The sequence below is a fragment of the Saimiri boliviensis genome, chromosome 3 (genome assembly GCF_048565385.1).
Source record: "Saimiri boliviensis isolate mSaiBol1 chromosome 3, mSaiBol1.pri, whole genome shotgun sequence".
NCBI lineage: Eukaryota > Metazoa > Chordata > Mammalia > Primates > Cebidae > Saimiri > Saimiri boliviensis.
Window position 1 is genome coordinate 53575810 of NC_133451.1, and position 16300 is coordinate 53592109.

Below are 16300 nucleotides of genomic sequence, written 5' to 3' on the forward strand. Positions count from 1 at the left end.
CAATCCTGAGCAGTTCCTATGTAAATCCGAGACCAGCTGATGGGAGTCTTGGTCTCAGTTTAAAAAAGGGAGGTCCGTAGCGGCAGGCGGGCTGCTATGAGCTTGAGTTGTTTTCATTCTTTCCAACATGAACTGTTTGCTGAGGGTCACACAGACCTCTCCAGAAGGGTTAAGCCAAGTAACTGTAGGTGTCCTTTTCACCATCGACTCGCTCCAAATATTCCTTCTCAATTAGAATGTCAATGCATTTCTTGATCACAGGGACCCGAGGTTTGACCCTGGAGGACAACTGAGTGAGGACGCCCGGCTAATTTTATATTTAGCAGAGAAGGGGTTTCTCCGTGTTGGTCAGGCTGGTCTTGCACTCCTGACCTCAGGTGATCCACCTGCCTCAGCCTCCCAAAGTGCTGTTATTACAGGTGTGAGCCACTGTGACTGGCCACAGCTTAATCTTTTTTTTTTTTTTTTTTTTTTTTTTTTTTAAGAGATCTGAAGTGGTTTTGCCTTTATTTTATTCATTTTAAGCCAATCATGAAATTTCACAGTGATTTCTGGGGAGGGCCGGAAGCAAAGCAGGGTTAAGAATCAGTCAGCCCGCGGAGGTGCAGGCAGGGTGGGCCCTCACTGGGGCAGCAGGAGGCGCACGGATGCCCCTTAGGTAGGCAACTGAGGGTCCGAGAGCTGGGACGAGATGTCTTCCGCAGCTTCCAGCGTGCGCAGCTCCATCAGGCCTCCCCTGCGGTGGCCAGTGTGTTTGGCAGCTGCCTTGGAGTCACCTCAGCAGAGATGATGGTCACCTTTTTCTGCTGCTCAGCCTTTTCCATCACAAATCTGGCCCTCTCTGCTTCCTGCTGAGCCACGTGTTTGGCTTCCACTGCTTCTGTGAACCCCCTTTCAGAAAATCAGATGAATCAAGGACATGTCGTCCAGGATGAGCCCAAAGATGGCTGCTCGTTCCATAAGGTTGTCAGTCACCTGATGGAGACCAGCTCTCTCTGGGTGATTAATTCTCCAACATCAAAGCGAGCCACCACTGACTTGAGGATCTCGGTGGTGATGGACAGCAGCACAGGCTCATCATAGTCCCCTCTTATGCTCATCATAGCCAGCCAGGAAGCTGGCTAGCCAGTGGCCAGAAGAGGATGCACAGTGTGATGTGGACATCCTGTAAATCTACCAGTGATGACTGCCACATTACGTGGTCGAGAAGGGCAGTCAAAGATAATTGTTTTCTGTATCCATGGGATGAGAAAGGGAGTCCCTTCCCCTACCACAATGTCCTCTACTCCATGGAATCAAAGATGACAGCTTTAACTGATTGACAGCTCTGTGATGACAGCTCTGTGCCCAGAATCCATATTATATAATGCAGAGTTCACCATGCCTCATGCAACAGCTAAGTCCAGGCCAAACTTGCCGCTGGACTCAAACACTTTGGCAGTCATGTTTTCTTTGGCTGGATTCTCTCACACCTGCTTCCATTCTGACCTCCACCAGTTTAGTTTTATTTATTAGGGAACAGCAGCAAGGAGAGAATCAATGCTTATCTTTGCTTTGATTTTTATCTTTAAATATTTGGAAAATAATTTTAGCAGAATATTAAATATATTTATTGGCAAATATTTAGTCATTTATTATCTCAATGTATTGAATACCCCTTATAGTTTTAATTTTTTATTCTTTGATATACTTCTGTGGGAAAATAATGTGAGGTGAAGTTTTTATAATAAACCATCAACACTTTATCATTTAACTTTAAGGCTTAAGGTACTCTTACACAATTTTTCATTATTATTTTATGACTAGAAGTCTAATTACATTGCTTTGAAATTATGTGTGTGTGTGTGTGTGTGTGTGTGTGTGTATGCACACACATATTATTCAACATTGATAACTCTTCAAGGATGGAGACTCCATGACTCATGTTTTATCAGACAAGACCACAAACAGAATTCAGAGTAGATGCTTAATTGCCTTTTACTGATTGAGAAAACAAACTCATGAGTGAATGGGAAATGCTCTGCTGTCAGGTCAAATTGGAACTTTATCTTTGTTCTCAGTGGATTCCAGATGCTCATGATACTCAATAGTATGTAGTCTTCAAGTGACCCATCTCAACATGCAATGACACCCATAGGCTCAGAGTAAGGGGATAAAGAAAAATTTACCAAGCAAATGGAAAACAGAAAAAAATCAAGATTGCTATTCTAATTTCAGACAAAACATACATTAAACCAACAATGATTTAAAAACACAAAGAAGGGCATTGGATAATGGTAAAGAGCTCAATTTAACAAGAACACTTCACTATCCAAAATATATAGGCACCCACATAGGAGCACTCAGAATTATAAAGCAAATTAAGACACAGACTCCCATACAATAATGGTGGGGGACTTCAACACCCCACTGACAGTATAAGACAGATCATCAAGTCAGAAAACTAATAAAGATATTTGGAACCTAAATTTAACACTTGACCAAATGGATCTAATAACATCTACAGAACACTTCACCACAGAACAACAGAATATACATTCTTCTTATTTGTACATGGCACATAATCTAAAATCAACCACACAACTGGACAGAAAAAATCTTCAGGAAATTTTAAAAACCTCATATCTTACTAATTATGCTCTCAGACCACAGCACAACATAAATAGAAATCCACACTAAGAAATTGCTCAAAACCACATAGTTGCATTGAAATTAAACAACCTGCTTCTGAATGACTTTTGGGTAAAGAATAAAATTAAGGCAGAAATCAACAAACTATTTAAAATAATGAGAACAAAGATACAAGATACCAGATTCTGTGGACAGATCTAAGGCAGTGTAAAGAGGGAAATTTATATCACTAAATGACCACATCAAAAAGTTTAAAAGATCTCAAATAGATGGCCTAACATCACAACTAGAAGAAATAGAGAAGGAAGAGCAAACTAACCCCAAAGGTAGCAGAAGAAAATAAATAACACAAATAAAAGTCATACTAAAGGAAATGGTGATGCAAAAAACACACAAAAGACCAATGAATTCAGGAGTTGGATTTTTAAAAAAATTCATAAGATAGACCACTAGCTAGATTAATAAAGACAAAAAGACAGAAGATTCAAATGAATGCAATCAGGAGTGAGAAAGGGGACACCACTGATACAACAGAAATAACAACAACAACAACAACCAAAACCAAGTCTTCAGAGACTATTACAAAAACCTCTATCCACAGAAACTAGAAACCTTAGAAGAAATAGATAAATTACCTGAACACATACAGTTTCCCAAAAATGAACCAAGAAGAAAGTGAATCCCTGAACAGACTAATTACAAATTCAGAAATTGAATCAGTAGCAAAAAGCCTGCCAACCAAAAAAGGTTCAGGACCAGATTCTGTGGAAAGATCTAAGGCAGTGTAAAGTGGTATAGAAAGGAGGACCAGTCCAGGATTACAGTCAAATTCTACCAGATGAATGAAGGAGGGTTGATATCACTCCCACTGAAACTATTCAAAAAATTTGAGGAGAAAGTACTTCTCCCTAACTTGTTCTATGAGACCAACATTATCATGATACCAAAACCCATCATAGTCAGAACAAAAACAAAAAAAAGAAAACTATAGGTCAGTAACTTGGATGAAGATAGATGCAAAAATTCTCAACAAACTTCTAGCAAATAGAATCCAGCAGTTCATCAAAAAGCTAATCCACCATGAATAAGTAGACTTTATTCCTAAGGTGCAAGGTTGGTTCAACATACACAAATCAGTAAATGCAATTCATTACATAAACAAAACTAAAAACAAAAAGAACATGATCATCTTAATAGATGCAGAAAAGGCTTTTGATAAAACTCAACATCACTTCGTGTTAAAAACTCTCAACAAACTAGCATTGAAGGAACATCCTTTAAAATAATAAGACAAATCTATAATGAACTCACTACCAACATCACATCGAATGGGAAAAAGATCGGAGCATTTCCTTTGAAAAACCTAAACAAGACAAGGATGCCCTCTTTCACCACTCCTATTCAACATAGTACTGGAAGCCCTGGCCAGAGCAATCAGGTAAGAGAAAGAAACAATAGGCATCCAATCAGGCAGAGAAGTTGTCAAACTATCCTTGTTTTCAGAAAATATAATTTGGTACCTAGAAAAGCCTATAGTCTCTGCCCAAAAGCTCCTTGATTTGATAAACTTCAGCCAGGTTTCTGGATACAAAGTTAATGTACAAAAATCAGTAGCATTTCTATACACTAACAACATCCAATCTTAAAGCCAAATCAAGAACACAATCTCATAATAGCTAATAGTATAATAAAATATCTAGAAATGTAGCCAATCAGGGAGTGAAACGTCTCTACCATGAGAATTACAAAACACTGTTCAAAGAAATCAGAGATGAAGCAAACAATGAAAAACATTCCATGCTCATGGATAGGGAGAACGAATATTGCCAAAATAGTTATGGTGCTCAATGCAATTTGTAGATTCAGTATTATTCCTCTCAAACTAACCATAATATTCTTTACAGAATTTGTAAAAACTATTTAAAGTTTATATGGAACTAAAGAAGAGCTGGAATAGCCAAAGAAATTCTGAGCAAAAATAACAAAACTGGATGCATCACATTGCCCAACCTCAAACTATACTACAGGGCTACAGTAAACAAAACAGCATGATAAACTGGTACAAAAATAGAAGCATAGACCAATGGAACAGAATAGAGAGCCAAGACATAATGCCACACACTGACAACCTCATGATCTTCAAAAAATAAACAAAAGCAAGCAATGGGGAAGTAACTGTCTATTCTATAAATAGTGCTGGGGTAACTGGCTAGCCATAACGAGAATATTGAAACTGACTCCTTTCTCATATATACAAGAGTCAACTCAAGATGGATTAAAGACTAATGTAAAAAATGAGGATGAGGGTCAAACTATAAAAACCCTGGAAAATAACATATGAAATACCATTCTAAATATAGGATTGGTTAAAGACTTCATGACAAAGATGACCAAGCAATTGCAACAAAAACAAAAACTGACAAATGGTACCTAATGGAACAAAAAGAGCTTCTGCACAGCAAACAAAACTATGGACAGAGTAAACAGACAAGGTACAGAATAGGAGAAAATATTTGCAATCTATGCATCTGACAAAGGTCTAATATCTAGCATTTATAAGGAACTTAAACAAATTCACAAGAAAAAAAAAACACCATAAAAGAGTGGGCAAAGGATATGAACAATTTTCAAAAGAAGGCATGCATATGTCCAACAAGCATATGAAAGAGAACTCAGTATCACTGATCATTCGACAAGTGCAAATCAAAACCACAATGAGATACAATCTTATGCCATTCAGAATGGCTATTATTAAAACTTTAAAAAAAAACATAAGTTGTCAAGGTTGTAAAGAAAAGGGAGTACTTATACACTGCTGGTGGGAATGTAAATTAGTTTAGCCATTGGTGAAAGCTGTTTGTCAATTTCTGAAAGAACCTAAAACAGGATTACAATTCAACCCAGTAATCCCACCACTGAGTATATACCCAAAGGAATATACATTGTTCTACTGTAAAGGCACATGGATACATGTATTCATCACAGCAGTATTCAAAATCATGATAATATGGAATTAACCTGAAGGCCCATCAGTGGTAGACTGGATAAAGAAAATATGGTACATATATATCATGGAATAATATGTAGTCATAAAAAATTATGAGATCATGTCCTTTGCAGCAACATGGATGGAGTTGGAGGCAATTTTCTTAAGTAAGCTAATACGGGAACAGAAAACCAAATACTGCATGTTCTCACTTATGAGTAGGAGCTAAACATCAAGCACATATGGACACAAAGAAGAAAACAACAGACACTAGGGCCTACTTGAGGGTGGAAAGAGGATGAGAGTCAAAAAACTACCTATCATGTACTACACATATGACCTGGATGATGAAATAATCTGTACAGTATGTTCGCTACTTGAAAAACAGAATCATTAGAAAACCAAATCTCAGTATCATGCAATATACCATGTAAAAACCCTGCACATGTACCCCCGAATCTAAAATTTAAAAATTAACAACTTTTTAAAATTAAAAGATTTTTAATATTGTTAAATAAAAATCTGTCAAAACAAAAAAAATTGATTCTATATCACAATTTCCAATTTAATAAAACTTGTGATGTAACTTATTTTTCTTCTTTTCCCCTGTGATTTCCTCTAGGCATTAGAGATCATAATTTGTGTTCCTTTCATCTTTACTGAAGGATTACAATGTACATGCTGTCCAATTTGAAAACTTTTAAGAATACAGTATGTATTAAGAATATATAACTGAGAAATAGTATTTTTCTTATCACTGTCTCCACTACCTTTATCATTCACTTTAGTGGGTTAAATCTAATTTCTCAGTCATATTGGACATTCATATGTATTTGGCATATTAATTTTCAGATATATAAAATATCAATAATAAAACAAATATGCTTTGGAAACTTGCAGAAGATTAAGTATTGAAAGCATCAAAGAAGTAGCCATTCTGATTCCTAAGCTCTCGCACTTTTCACTATTGCCCAGTTTCCATAAACACCCTAATGCTTTGTTGTATCCTTAACGGGTACCATTCAATGAGTGCTTCATTTATCAGTTTGTTTCAGAATAGAGGAAATATTGCCAGGTATAGTGCCGAAAAGTTTATTGTTTTTTACAAACTGTGAGCATTTTTATAAAATAGTATGAGACAGTGTATAATGAGTGCATGTTTTATTTTTAAAATAGTGAAATGAGACTCAAAATGTTAACTTGTGTGAATGACAATTGCTTGGATGTGGAGTAAAATGTTCTCTCTACTTTAGTTTCACTTGGTTGCTCTGTATTAGAAAGTGCTGAAGGAACCCAGTAGTATGATTAAGAAGGCTGTCAAACGGAATGTCTTCAGAGGGAACCTAAACTATTATTTAGGTCGAAACAATGGTATTAAAATCACAGCCATGAGGGACAAAGCAAAGAAAGTGTGAACTGCAAAATGTGCAAATCTGTATGAGGGATGTGAATGGAAGGATGTTTTCCTCACTACCTATATCTCAGTTCTAAGACTCTATAATTGATATACGCTTGGAAGAGTGATGATGAGACATTTTCTAATAATGACATAATTGTCATCCATCACGGCTGGCCATCCATCAAAGCTTTGTGATGCTTTGATTGATGAAATGAGAAGAAAGCAAGCATTCCCTATTTTAGCCGATGGACAGATTCATTTTAAAAATTGCATTCTGCTTTCAAGATTAAAATAAATATTTCTTAATCAAGTGGATGTTATCAAATAAATGGCTAGCTAGTAACAAATCTTTAGGTCTTGTGATAGCAATGAATACTGCCATGGAAACAGGCACAAAAGGCACTACCATTAGTTTGCAAGGGTTAGCCCTTCCTGTTGAAGCCCTCTTAACTGATGGGCCTCAATGCGTCAGTGCCGGGGGCGGCTTGTAGCTGCCTGACTGTGGGTCACTGTCAGGCAAAGAAGACATCCGTAACCAGGGAAGCCAGAGTATCATGTGCAGAAAAGTATCTTGAATAAAATTAGTGCCAGGAGCTCAGGTGGGGAGATAAATGGATTAGAAGAAGCAAGAAAATCAAAGGCAAGGTTGTTTGGGCTGATTCTGAAAACTGCAGTGGGCAGTTGGACAGGGACAATGCCCACGTGTTGGAAGTTCTACTTAAAGTAAGCAGGATGAGATGGATCATATGTGGATGTTTACTCACTCAGCATTGTGACTTGGAGGAGAGAAACAAACATATATTCCCAAGAAAGGCCAAATCCATGAGAGAAATCTATCCACTTAAAGAGAAGGCAAAGTAGCTTCTGGTGAAGTATATTTATTCTTTTATATTTATTCTTTCCAAACAATTTTAGAGTAAATGAACACTGAAACTGGATTTGATATGTAAACACTGTAATTTATAGAATCACACATTTTCTACTTATTTTATTTAGAATTAGATTGTATTAGTGGATACAAAATGAGAACTATATTTAAAAATAACAAATAATATTTAAATAGATTGTTAAAATACGTGATTGAGTCACCAAAGTCAAATAAACATAATAGTCCAAAATTAAAAGACAGAACAAAATCCTAGGAAATATTTATTTTAATTACATAATATTTTGCCAAAATTGAGAGTATAAAGGGTCAAGTTACCGAAGAATGAGGAAGAGTTTCTTTGGAAAGGCTATTCCACATGTTCCACCTTTTACTCCAACTGTACAGGGAGAGGTTGATGCATCATCTACGTTGGAAGAGTGGGAGTGGAGGATGCCATGGGTTTGTATCTGTATCCACAAATATGGCCAGAGATAAGGTGGTTTTGTGAGGAGGGTCTGCATTCTCTGAGCACATAAAGGCCTAAGAAGAGTGAGTATGTCACTTGAAAACGATGTCAGCAAGAGTAAGACTGAACTTGAATAAAATTATCTCAAGTCCTGACTAAGTGGGTTACTCAGAAGAGCACACTCAGTGCAAACATGTTGAATGTGAATTGCCACTCTGATGGGTTGAGGAAGAAAAATCAATGAGGTAAGTGAATGGCTCAAATCAAGAATATGGCAAGTGAGGGGTCCTTAAAATTTGGGGTAGGACCAACAAAGACGCCTACACAAATTGAAACAAGTGTTAAATAGTGTTTCAGTTCAGAAAGGATAGAACCACCTTTGATAGTAACAATCACATACAATTCTTTCTCCCTGGACTGAACTTTTCTCCCTCCCTATGCTCCAACTTTGGAAGATTCGGAAACTATGGTTCACAATATAGTGGAGGAACAGAGAGAGAAGAATAAAAGAGCTGAATAGGCCTTCTTCCTTTGTTCACTTATTTTTCTATTTGTAGACTCTAGGAGCAGAGTAGCTGTAATTTTGAATGAAAGTGGAAGCCTAGATTATTACATTAGTTTGGACATTCTAAAAAATAAATCAGATCTATGCATTTGCTGCAGAAAAATCTAGCTTCTCTGAATAAAGGTTAAAAAAAAAACGGGAAGAAGAACATAAATTTGCTTTGGGATTGGATTCCACTAGCATGGCTTGTTCAATATACCGACTGTGTTATATGCTGAGTCCATTCAGAAATTTTGTAGCACTCTATACACATTACCGAAAATGCATGCTGGGTTTTTCTAAAAAATCCTTAGACTCAAAAATGGAGCCAGGATGTCCAACAAAATTTAAATAAAGACCAGATTTTTAATTATTATAGACATTCTAACATTCTGAGTCACATTGTGTTTGTCAATTTAGAGTACCATAGCTGTTATCTAACAGCCACCACATAAGCCCTGGAAGTGCCCAAATTTTTATCCAATAGCAGCAAAGAACTTACTTAGGTGAATGAAATTCAAAGAAAAATTTGGAGACAAAATGAAGTCTCTTTATAACTGTACACATGTGTCATGGTTATTGGACTTTGCAATTATAATAAGAAGAAAATAACATACAAAGCATACAACCAACCAAAAAGCAAACTCACCTCCTCAGAAGCTGAATTTATGTTCACCAGGTGGTTTAGGCTCTGGAGGGTTATGTTCTTCTTTTCTACAGAAACTTGAATAAGCTTCTGGATGTTATATCATGGTTATTTGATAAAAAAGATTTCAATGCTGATCAAAATCAAAATTACATTGAAAAACACCTTTTTCATGCTTCTGGTACTTCTCTGTACCACCAGGTAGCAAGTCTGTACTCAATTCAATGCAATTTAAAATTTGGGGGGGAAATAATGAGGAAAATGTCTGAGGAAAGCCTTTCTGTTTTTCTCTTGCTCAAAACATGCACATATGCACTTCAGGTGCACCTGTTCCTTGTGGTGGCCCATTATCACTCCCTCTTTTCTTAGAGTAGATTTCCTGTCTTTTCAGTTGAGGAACATATTGAATTAGGGTGCATTTGGAGCTGACCTCACCATCCGAACGGAAAGCACTAGACATGTAACCAAAGCCTTACCCTTTAGCTTACTGTAGTGGTTCATTCAGGTATGGACACATGACCTAAGCTAGACTGAGTACAGCTCTCCACATAACTGGACAGAGTGCCTTCTTTCCCTGGTACTCTAAGGTGGTGGGGTGTGAGACTTAGGCAGAGGGAAGATATCATTTCTTCCACATTCCAAGGGTCTGTCTAGATGGTAGGGAGCAGACAGAGCCCCAACAGCCTTGAGGCCTCTGGAACGAGAATTTCTTGAAGCCAACTGTACCCCTTGACTTTTGGGTAATGTAAGCCACAAAACTCCATTTCTCATTTAAACTAGTTCACATTAGGTTTCTATTTGCTGTAACATATGCTCTAAATCACTAATGTTTTATTATAATTTTATGGGTACCTGAATCCAAGAAATTCATTAACCAACCTCCCAAAAAAGGTAAGAAAGCCTCTCTTTGCATGGCTTCTTGAAATAAAGTCCTGAGAGTTAGTGAGGGAAAAAGAAAACGTTATCAAAGGAGAGGGAAAAAAAGACGTGAATCTCCGAATTCTTGAGTGTTTCTCAATTCCCTATTTCTTGTTTACCTCCGTTATCTCTGGAAAAGAAGATATATGTCTTTTTTGAACATTTAAAAAGCCAATAATATGTTAATGTTAATGAGAGGAAGGATATGATGGTTAACATATGCTCAATCATTGAATTTGTTATAATTACAGGCAATTGTTTGCTAGACTGTCAATGTATTTATATATCTGAAAGCATTTAGTACATAATAGGTAATCAAAAATAATTACAACATGTGTGAATAAATTATCAGTTAAGGGTGGACAAAATTTGTAGATAACTGTGACTAGTCATAAATACCATCTGTATTTTTACAAATTTTATCCTTCTTCTTCTTCTTTTTCTTCTTCTTTTTTTTTTGTTTTTTTGAGACGGAGTCTTGCTCTGTTACCAGACTGGAGTGCAGTGGCATGATCTCTGCTTACTGCGACCTCCGCCTCCTGGGTTCAAGCAATTCTCCCTGCATCAGCCTCCCAAGTAGCTGGGAATACAGGTGCACACCACCATGCCCAGCTAACTTTTTTAAAACTTTTAGTAGAGACGGGGTTTCACCGTGTTGGCCAGGATGGTCTTGATCTCTTGACCTCGTGATCCACCCACCTAGGTCTCTCAAAGTGCTGGGATTACAGGTGTGAGCCATCGTGCCCAGCCTCATTATTTTTAAAATGTCAGTGACATGTTTATCTTCATGAGAATGTGAAGTATTTTTCCTTGAAGAGTAAAGTTGTCGGTCATAATGATAAGACAGGATAGTTTTTTGTGTGTGTGTGTCAGTGTGTGTATGGGTGTGTTGTATAGAGTGTGTATCTGTGTTTGTTTTGTTTTTATATTTATGAAGTAAAAGAAAAAAGCAATAAAGGGGGATTTTTTTTTTTTTTTTTTTTTTTAGGAGAGAACTACACCAATGGATGGAAGAGAAAAAAATCTCATTCCTTTCTAAGTTACAAAGAAATGTCACATACTGGGAAACAGTCGGTAAATAATGGCATAATACATTCCCACTATGATCATTACCTCAGGTGAAGATTTTTAAGTATTTTCTCTATAATTTAGAAGTGACTTCTGTTTTCCATGTTTGAATTGTTGAGTTATGGTAGGCTTTCCATTGAACACTTTTCCTTCCTTCTTGACTATCGTGCTCCATATATAGTCGATTCAAAGCACCATCATCTCTTTGAAGAACTACTGCAGTTGCCTCCCAAACTGGTCTTTCTACTTCCACCCTTCCTTTCCAGTCATTTTCCACTGATTAGGCATAGTCGTCCTGTTAAAATGCAAATGAGATGGTCATACCTATGCCCTATCTCAGAAAATTCAAACCTTTCTATTTCTCATAGTCTTTATATTACCTGGCCCCTTTCAAATTCTCTGACTTGGTCTTCTTATATTATTGTCTTTGCTCTTACTCTCCCCTAGGCTAAGAATAGGGATCTCTTTTAAATTATGTTCTGCTTAGAACATTCTTCCTGCTAGATATCAAATGATTCATGGTCTAACTTCCTCAGGTCTCTGCTAAGATGTCATTTTGTCAGTAATCCTCTGATTACTTTATATAGAACAGCTACTTCCCACTATTATCATTTGTTATTCTTTTATATTATTTTTTCTAAATTTGACATTATTTATTTGTTTGTTTATTGTCTATCTGCTCTTGCTTGAATATAAACTCCAGGAGGACAAAGTTTTTTTTTTTGTTGTTCACAGCTGTATTCCCAGTTCTTGGAAGAGTAAGGAACCATGGTGGAAATCTGTTGAACTTATAAATTTTCTTAATGCAGGAGTAACATCCACAGATTTCACAGAAGGAATGCTGGGACAATCACAGGCAGATTAAAATAGTAATACCTAACATTTACTAATGCACCTGAGACAGAGTTCAAGAAATTTTCAGGATATTAAAAAGATAGAACCAAGGTCAGAGACCCTGTCTTGGAAATTATTTCTTTTTCTGTTTTTCTTGCACCTTGTAAGGAGAATCAACACGATATACTTCTAAAACATAAATCAGTAAAGCTTCTGACACCTGACAAAAGGGCAGAGTGGCAAGCTGCCTTATTTATAAGAAGTTATGCTCAGAGAATAAAAATCCGTGTGGCAGAGACTAATTGTGAGTATAATGTAACAGAGCTTGAAGGAGCTATCACAACAGTCACAATCCAACCTTCAACTTCTAGAATGTCATGAGGCATAATGCATTGCTAGAGAGCTGCCAGCTCCTTCCCCCAGATGAGACGCCATCTCTGTGACCAGTGAAGTAAATTTTCTCTGCTAATCTGTGAAGGTTCTCCCGTCCTTGAGTTCTTGAGTGTACAAATGCAAGATATTGTGGATGTGAAATGTTAAAAATTATAATGAATTATTCACGCCATTCAAAAAAGTAATTTGTTTTTGGGAAAGACCTGACTTCTTTTCTGAAGTGGTATATTAAGATTTCAAATTAAATACTTACAGTAAGAAATATGCTACTTTGTATACATAGTTGTAGATTACCTTAACTCACAATTCTTTTATTATCACTCATTTAGAATGTTCAGTATGATCGTTTACAGGCTATACTTGGACACAAAAAAATGTGTTGATGTGCAGGCCACTTTAGGGTTCCCTTCGGGCTATACTCACTCTCACCATTGCTTCATAGGATCCAATTTACAGAGGAATATGGTAGAGTACAGAGAGTCCAATTTCCTTCTATTTTTGTCATCACCTTTTATTTTTAAGCTCAATGAAATAGAAATAAAAACTATCAGTTAAAAAGTTCAATTAAAGAAGTATTTTTTTGAGACAGGGTCTCTCTCTGTCACCCATGCTGGAGTATAGTGGCATGATCACAGTTCACTACAGCCTTGACCTTCTTGGGCTCATGTAGTCCTCTAATCTCAGCCTCCCCAATAGCTGGAACTCCACGTGTGCACCATCATGTCCTGCTAATTTTTCTATTGTTTGTAGAGAGAGGGTTTTGCTATGCTGCCCAGGTAGGTCTTGAACTCCTGGCCTCAAGTGATCCTCCCACCTCAGCCTCTCAAAGTGCTGAAATTACAGGTGTGAGCCATGGTGCCTGGCTAGGAAGTAATTTTGTTTAAAGGAAATTCAGCAAGATAGAAGGGGAAAACAGAGAGAAAAAGAAAAGAGCTTAAGCATTGGAATTGGTAGAAGGTGGACAATGGATAGGGGAGATAGAACGAGCGAAAGAGAAAAGAAAAGGGAGAGACTAAAAAGTAGAGGAGAAATGTGAAGGTGAGGAATAAGGGATGTTTGCCATTGACCTAGCCAAGGAGCACTTGCTTGGGAAGACTTCTTCCCTTTTAGGCTCTTTTTCTCTAAACACCCATAGCTTCCTCTGTCTCCACGGAGCCCACCACCCAAGAACCGTAGCAATGCAGTTTTGTTTTAGAAGGTGGAACACAATGAGAAAAATCAAATAAGAAAAATATGACAGAATATTTTCTCATTATTTAGGAAGTTGCATTGAAGTAATACCTGATGTTGTTTTCTAATTCTAGGTTATGAAGTGATGATTGGCACTTTTAACCTGAATTATTTTTATCTTAAAGCTATCCCTTCTCTTTTCTGCGTGTTATTAACTCAGATTGTTGAGGCATGTAGCTTTGTATGCAGCTCTCTAATGTCTCCCCCATTCCTTTTTTTTTTCTTTTTTTTCATGTGAGCAGCACCTGTGAGGGACCTGCTAACCTAAACCTCTGGCCTCCTTGTGCTGTATTCACCTTGGATTCTTGAATTTATTTTATTATTTATGTATTTATTTATTTGAGATGGAGTCTTGCTCTGTTACCCAGGCTGGAGTGCAGTGGCACAATCTCCACTCACTGCAACCTCCGCCTGCTGGGTTCAAGCAATTCTCCTGCCTCAGCCTCTCAAGTAGCTGGGGCGACAGCTGCATGCCACCATACTTGGCTAAGTTTCTGTATTTTTCGTAGACACAGGGTCTCATTGTGTTAGCCAGAATGGTCTCCATCTCCTAACCTCATGATCCACCCACCTTGGCCTCCCAAAGTTCTGGGATTACAGGCATGAGCCACCATGCCCAGCCTTGACCTTGGTTTTAGACTCAGCACAGTCATTCTGTTGCAATGAGCATCAGTAGAACTGGTGAGGGGATGTTTGATAATTTCCTGCTTGGAGTTAGCCCATTGTGGCTACTCTATATTTTTCTAGGACCTAATCACAGGGAAGGATATAATATTGAGAAGACATGACAAGGATTCTGTGATGACAAAGTTTAAAATTTCGAAAAAGAGACAGACAAGAAATTGTTAAAGTAAGATTTCTGTGATAAAAGAGAAATGCAAAATATATGTGTGTAAAAGACTGGGGTCCTGAATACATGATATTTAAAAAGAGATCTGAGAGTTATTAAGAGTTGACAAGTGAAGGACAGAGTGGGAGGAACATTCTAGGCAAAGGCAGGCAAAACTCTGTGATGAGAAAAATGCTAATGTATTAGGAATGAAGAAAAAGTTGCTGGAACAATAAGTAGGAGAGAAAGATGGCATCTAACTTAGATGGGAGATGTGGTTAGAGGCTAGAATATCGAGGTCTTAGAGGGCATGGAAAAGATTTTGGATATTACCTTAATTGCAGTGGAAATTCACTGAGGTTATTAAGTAGATGGCTGACATGACCAATTTAAATATTTTAGAATTTTCTCTACTTTCTCTATAAAGAATATGTCAGAGGAATTTAAACAAATAAACATGGCAAACCAGTTAAAGGGAGATTGCAGATAACAGTCAATGGTGGCTTTAGCTGGTAGATTCAAGTTGGTTTGGAGAGAAGTTGATAGCTTCAACAGATGCTATAGAGTGACTTAAATACTAAGTAATTTAAATACCATTGGAAGAAAAGGTAGATCAGTGGCAAAGCTTAATTATCTGAATTCAAAATTGAGATTTATTGCATGATGATTATCATAATATTTATGGAATAAAAAAAGATAGAATGCTTGAAATAAATACTATAGTTTGGAATTGAGACATTCATAGTCTCCAAACCTCATGTTGCACAATGTTGGAGGTGGGGTCTAATGGGAGCTCTTTTGGTGACTGGGGCAGATTTCTCATGCACACATTAATGCCCTCCCTTGGAGGTAAGTTCTCACTCTATTAGCTCCTGAGAGGTGGTTGTTTACAGTAGCCTGTACCACCTACCTCTCTTGCTTTTCCTCTTACTCTGTGATTTCTGCACATGCTGGCTCCCTTCACTTTTCACCATGAGTGAAAGAAGCCTATGGCCCTCACCAAATGCAGATACCCAATCTTAAACTTTCCAGCCATCAGAATTGTGAGCCAAATCAACCAGCCTCAGGTATTTCTTTATAGCGGAACAAAACAGATGAAGACATTAGGTGTATCTCAGAAAGTAGAGAGGTATGGTGACTGTCCGTGTGAGGATCCTAACAGGTTACAATACTATAAAGAGTTTTCATACGGACTTCATGCTCTGTCTAACTCTAATAGTTCTAAACATAATAGTTACCAATTGTTTACTACTGGTCTAGTAATTGTTAACAGCTTCACTTACACCATTTCGATTGTTCTTCCAATTCAAGTACTAACATTTTTTCAGCATCACTTATTTCTAATATCAAATGACTTAAATTACTAAGTAATCACCTTTTTTTAAAAAAAAAAAAGAGGAATAGAATGTAAGCATTTACATGTCTGTCATTTTTGCAAATACATGTAACATTTCAGTCTAGACCTTGTTCTAATTCCTGCATGTAGCA

At 37.2% G+C, this 16300-nt stretch overlaps 1 pseudogene; it reads right to left on the bottom strand.

Annotated features, from left to right (window-relative positions):
• Nucleotides 1-654: 654 nt before the first annotated feature.
• LOC101053348 (prohibitin 1 pseudogene) lies at nt 655-1445 on the bottom strand (annotated as a pseudogene).
• Nucleotides 1446-16300: the final 14855 nt, after the last annotated feature.